General features: G+C 68.7%; 1 protein-coding gene across 16 annotated transcripts in view; it reads left to right on the top strand.

Annotated features, from left to right (window-relative positions):
• Positions 1-369: 369 nt before the first annotated feature.
• The window catches only part of KIF1A (kinesin family member 1A), an 87233-nt gene continuing 81602 nt past the window's right edge, over positions 370-6000 (top strand). For 9 of the 16 annotated variants that reach the window (XM_070463634.1, XM_070463630.1, XM_070463629.1 and 6 more), the window contains exon 1: positions 1129-1325. The gene's annotated coding sequence lies outside the window, so the exon portion shown is untranslated. Of the gene's footprint in view, positions 390-1127; positions 1326-6000 lie in introns of those variants that run through there. The other 7 variants (XM_070463639.1, XM_070463638.1, XM_070463637.1 and 4 more) reach the window with 3 other exon arrangements.

The raw sequence follows: 6000 nt of genomic DNA, 5'->3' as shown, positions 1-6000 counted from the left end.
TCTGCTGTTTCCACCAAAAATTTGAAAGAACAATAATTCCTCTTTTATGCAGGTAGTTCCAGGAAACAGAGGATCTCTGGGGCTTTGAGGGTAGGGTGGTTGTATGTGGCTGAGACCTTGCCACTTTCAAGGTCCAGGCCCCACGGACGCTGCATGTGGAGGTGAAGGATTTCACTTACACGCCGGGTGAGGATTAAATAGTTAACCGAGCAAACCCTTGGGGTAGCGCCTGGCACCTGCTGGACGCCGCAGAGGCTTGGCCCTGGGGATGAAGGGTGCAGGCGCCAGGGGCTGCGTGGGCAGGGGCGGCATGACGTCACTGCAGTTCCGGTGGGTGAGCTGGCCGGAGGCTTTGTCAAAACTGCCCAGCGGTGGGGCTGCGGATGGAGGTCGGTGGCACGCAGAGATGCCAGCCGTCCCTGGTGACCTGCTTTCCGGCTGGGGGGCTGACGAAGGCTGGGGTTTGCCGGTGTGGACCGAGGGCCGCCAGTGACTTGGTCTCAGGGAGCTGAGCTGGAGAAACAGGGTGTGGGGACCGGGGCGTGGGGGCGAGAGGATGGTGGGGGTCTCCCCCCGAGGCATGCCGGGAGGAGAGGCGGCAGGCCCGCTGGCCGGCCGGTTGCATCATCCCCGCGCTAAGGGCTGTCTGCGATGCTCTGGCCAAATGCCAGGAGCGATCGAAAAACCCACCTGTTACACCTCGGAGTCCGTGTCCCCACACCCCTTACACGCCCACGCCCCCTCCCCGAGCGAGGAGCCCACCCGAATTCTTCTCTCTGCATCGACGCGTTTGTGCTGCCGGCATCGCGGGTGGGGCAGGTGGGGATTTAGTGGTTTCACGCGAAAGGGCTCCGAGCTGGGGAGGGCCAGGCGCTCTGGGTACGCGGGCAAATGCAGGTGGGTGGTCGCGGGGACTCGGGGTTGCCCAGTGAGCTGGGGTTGCGCTAGAGGAGGGGGCGGCGCGTCCCGACTGCGCTGCCGGGCCCCCACCTCCCCACCAGGGCACCGCCCGTCAGCGGTGATGTCACACCCAGGCCCCAGCCCCCTCCGGCCCCAGCCCCCTCCGGCCCCGCGGCGGCCGCGACGCCCGTCCCTCTCCCCGCGCGACAAACCAGCTGGCGGCTGGGGCTCGGGCGCCGCGCGCAGCCAACCAACGCGGCGGGAGGGGCGCGGGGCGGGCCGGGCCGGGGGCCCGCAGCCGTCACGCGGTGCCGCCGTCAGAGCGCCCAGCGCAGCCGGGGAGCAGCAGCCGCTCTGCGCTCGCTCGAGACCCGCGCCCCTGCCGATGCTCATGCCGCGCCGCCGCCGCCAGTGACGCCGGAGAGGTAGGGCCGCGGCTCGCCGGGCCTCCGGGGCCGCATCCCGCACCTGCGTCCAGCGCTCCCCGGGCGGGGAGCTCGCGCCCGGATCCCTTGGCGCGGCCCCTTCACTTCCCCCGGCCCTCCCCCGTCCCTGCGGAGAACAATGGGGCAAATTCAGGGGTGTCCGCCCTTCTTGCGCAGCGAGGCACGGCCCTCTGGAGAGGCCCTTTGGTTGCGGCCCCGGCTGCAGGGGGACGCTGGTTTGGCGCAGGCGGGGTCGCTGCGGGGAGGACGCAGGCAGCTGGCAGCATCTCGATAAACCCTCCTCGTTTCCGCGATCTTCCACTCGCCCGGGCTGGAGCCGACACCCGGGATGCAGCCCGGACTGGGGCTGCACAGGCGGGGGAGGGGAGGGATGGAGCAAAGAAGAGAAAGGCGGAAGGGGCACCCGGGAGGGGGCGCGGCTGGCGCGGCCCGGCCAGAGGGGAGGGTGTCCCCGGCGGCGGGGCGCAGGCAGGGGCCCTGGTCCCCGGGGTGGGGGAGGGCGGATGCTGGAGCTGAGAGCAAAACCGGCGGGGGCTGCGGTGGGAGGGCTGGCTGCCGGCTTGGTGCGCGTCGCCGGGACTGCCCAGAGCCCAGCCCAGGTCGCGTCCTTCTCTCGAGACCCCTTCTCCCTTCCAGAAAGCCCCACGGTTTGGGAGGGCCCGCCTGCGGACACGGCTTGCTTCCACGCAGGCGGCGCCCCAGTAACAGGTGTGGCCCGGCGGCAGGAGGGGAGGGGGCTGCGGGGCCGCGACGTCTCAGCTGGAGGCGCTCTCCGGGCGCCGGGGCTCGGGTGACAGGGGCGCCGCCGCGCAGCCCCTTTGGCTTGTCCTTTAAGCCGCCTCCCGCCCTAGTTCTCCCGCAAACCCAGCAGGCATCTCTCGGGCTCGGGGAGGGGCCGGGACTGCATCCCGGCGGGGAAGGAGGGTCCGCCGTCTGCCGGCGCTGGGTGGGCGGGGGGACCGCGGGCCGCAGGGCAGGAAGGGGGAGGGAAGGAGGGAATGCCGAGTCATGGGGCCCGTCGGGCGCGGGCGCGAAGCGCGCCCACGTTCCCGGGGATGGGGGCTCTCCCGCCGAGACCCGCGGACCCCGCCCCAGGCGGCCGCCCCTCCCGGGGATGCCAGCGTTTCTCTGGTAAAAGCCCGTTAGCGCAAAGGGCTGGCTGGCCCCGGCGGCTGCGGGGAGGCCCGTGCGCGCAGGGCCGTCTGCGTCCTAACCCCGGGGAGTCGGCGCGACGCCCCGCGCGCTTCTGCAGCACCGCCGCCTCCGCCCCCGCCCCGCCCCCAGCTCTCGGGCTGTAAGGGGGGCCTTTCCCGGAACGCGTGCCCATCCCCCTGAGCGAGCCGCTGGGGTCTGGAGTGGGGGCGGGGGCCGTACCTGCGGCGGCCATTTTGCAGGTGTGGTTGGCCACCCGCCCCGGCTGAGGCCGCGGGGCGCGGGGGTCGGGAGTGGGGCGGGGGCGGCGCCTGCAGCGTCAGCATTGTAGGGTGGAGGATGCTGCGGGCCGGGTCAGGTCTCAGGTCTGCACTCGACTGCGGTCAAGGCTCAGGAACCTTCTGGGGCTGACCGTTGCAAAGAGGCCACTGACTGGGAGCCGGAGATGGAGTGAACGGGGACAGTCCGTTTCCCGGGCTGTGAAGGCTGCTGAGGGGGCCGGGTCCCAGCCAAGGCGGGGTCTCGGAGTTCATCAGGTGCTGGGCCTGGAGCTGAGGGGGGTGGAGAGCTGTCCGCGGGGTGTGGTCCACAGGGAGACAGAGCGTCCGGTGTGGAGTCAGGGTCCTGAGGAGGGCTTGCGGGTGCCCGCCACGGGCTCTGCCCCTCCTGCGTGTCCTCCCTTCCGCTCACCCCCGCTGGAGTGGCCCACAGACTTGCCCTCCTGCGTCCTCCCGCGGGCCGGCCACACACAGCCAGGTGGAGGCTGGTGCGCGGCCAATCTGGGAATCACACCTGGCAGAGGGGCCCCAGGGCCCCCTTCAGCCCCTGGGTGTCACCAATGCTGACCCAGGGCTGACCGCATCCTTTGGAAGCAGAGCAGGGAAGTGGGCCCTGCGGAGGTGGGATGGGCTTGGGGGAGGGACCAGGAATGGGGGACAGACCTGTGTGGGAGGTGGAGATGGGGGTGCCCAGCCTCAGGAGCAGGTCCCTTCAGCTCAAATAGGCCAGCCGAGGTGGGTGAGCAGGGCGCGGGTCCTGCTGTCAGGGGACCGGGAACCCCACCCTGGCCTTTAGGACTGACTGACCAGTCCTTCAGGCCTGAGAGCCTCCCCAGCCTGGAAGGGCCTGGGCCGCCTCCCCTGGGAAGGAGAGCGGCTGGCTGGGGTCTCCCCGGGGCCCAACCCCAGCTGCTCCCTAGAGAGCTCTCCACTCAGTGTTCTTAGCCCAAAGGCCCGGGCTCCCCACCCCCACCCGACGTGCCACCTGCACCGTCTCCCCGACCGCAACCAGGTGCCGCTCCAGGAGCTCTGACGGCCATGCCCTCCTCCAAGCTCTCCGCGCGGCTGAGGTGCCCAGGGACACAGGCCGCTGGGCCTGTCCCCTTCGCTGATGGGGCCCTTCCCACCTGGCATTGTCCGCAGATGCAGCCCAGGATGGGGGGCGGTGAGATGGCAGATGGGGTGGCTGGCAGGCGCATGCTTCCTGCCCCACCTGCTCTAGCAGGTTTGCGTTTTAACTCCGGAGCACCGCCAGGACCCTGGCTTCTGGTCCAGGGTTGACCTCAGGCTCCCCCAGCGCCACCGGCCTAGAGCCTCAGGGCCTCGGTGAAGGGGTCGCCGAGTTGGAGACACTGGAGGGGGGAGGGCACACTCAAGGTCAGCGGTCAGCGGAGACTGAGCCTCCTGAGCCCTCTGCGTTTTCCCCAGCCCCACTGCGGGCTTTGGCTCCCTGACCCACACCACCCGAGCTGGCTCCCCACCGTTGCCGGGCCCCCTGGCAGCCTCGTAGGTGCCACCGGACGGAGCGGGACACACCGTCCGCTCCTCTCTATCCCTGGGATTTACTCTCCTAATCCCGGCTCAGCTCTGGGCCGAGCCCCGCCCCGCCCCGCCGCCTCACGCCCCGCCCCGCCGCCTCACGCCCCCCCGCCCCGCCTCACGCCCCGCCCCGCCGCCTCACGCCCCGCCCCCACAGGGCGCCGGTGGGCGGGGCGGCACCCCTGCTGCTCCACGGCCGTCAGGGCTCCTGCGGGTCTGCGGGGGGCACAGGGGCCGGGCGCCAGGCAGCGTCTTGTCACTCGTCACTCTGCTCCGCATCGCTGTTGGGCAGACTGGAGAGCTACCCGGAGACACACGCACAGTCATTTTCACACGGTCACACACACACACTCTCTTCCACACATACACTCTCACACTCACATTCTCTCACACAAACACCCCCTCACACATATACTCAAACATACACACATAGTCTCACACTCACACACACTCCCTTCCACACTCACATTCTCTCACACAAACACCCCCTCACACATATACTCAAACATACACACATAGTCTCACACTCACACACACACACTCCCTTCCACACTCACATTCTCTCTCACACAAACAGTCACGTACACACACATTCCCCCACACATACATTCTCTCTGACAGAACCACCCCCTCACACGTACACATTCACACTCACACTCTGACACACACACTTCACACACACACACTTGTGTGCCCACACACACACACCGTCTTACACACACTCTGACACACACCCCACTCACACACATACTCTGGCACACACACTCCACACTCACACTCTCCCTCACACACTCATACATACAAACCCTCTCACACACACTCACACACACACACCCTCTCCCGCGCACACACTCACACGCATCCTCACACACACTCGCACACGCGCAGACTGTAGCCTGTACCCGGCTCGTGCCTCCCTGGTCCTCTTTCTCCCAGGAGCCTCCACACCCACACCGGCTCCCCCCGCTGCCCCGCTCCCGGGCTCCAGCCCCCTAAAGCCTGTGGTAAGCACCAGGAGGGCCACCCCAGCCCCTGTGAGTAGGTCACACGGACCAGGGAGGAGGATGTGAGCGCGGATGGGGCGCGGACTGCACTGTACACCCCCACGTGCCCCCTCGTCCTGTGCTCCTAACGCCCAGACGGGCAGGCAGCGTGGCCCCCATTTTCCAGATTTGGAGGCTGAGGCTCCTGGGAAGGCCAGTGACCTGTCGCAGAGGACCTGGGACCCCACTCCATCTGCCTCTGACTCCAAAGACGGGGCTCTTTTAGTGCCACCTGCCCCGAGCCAGCGTGGTGCCAGCACAGAGCCTCACCAGCAGCTGGGCCAGGTGCTGCAGCCAGGGGATCCATTTCCTGTGGGCCCGGGCAGCGGCCACCGCTCTGTGGGTGGTGGGGGTGGTCTGTGTGTCTGTGTGCCTCCCCTTTGGGCTGGCCTGTGGTCCTGAGACGCTGCTCCAGGACGGGTGCGGGGGTGGGGTGGGGGGGTGGAGCATTGCCCAGGCCCAGCCCCCTGCAGCCCCCCGCCCCACCCAGCCCTTGTCCTGTCCTGGGAGGGGGTGATGGTGCGCAGGGTGTCAGGAGTCCTGTGCCCCCCTCCAGTCCAGCCCTGCCAGTAACGCTCAGGGGGCCTCAGCTCCCTTCTCCATCTGTCATTAGCTCAAGCCAGGAGGGTGAGGGGCAGGGCT

Source organism: Odocoileus virginianus, unplaced genomic scaffold (genome assembly GCF_023699985.2).
Source record: "Odocoileus virginianus isolate 20LAN1187 ecotype Illinois unplaced genomic scaffold, Ovbor_1.2 Unplaced_Contig_5, whole genome shotgun sequence".
NCBI classification, from domain to species: domain Eukaryota; kingdom Metazoa; phylum Chordata; class Mammalia; order Artiodactyla; family Cervidae; genus Odocoileus; species Odocoileus virginianus.
This window is presented reverse-complemented; position numbering and strand designations above follow the sequence as displayed.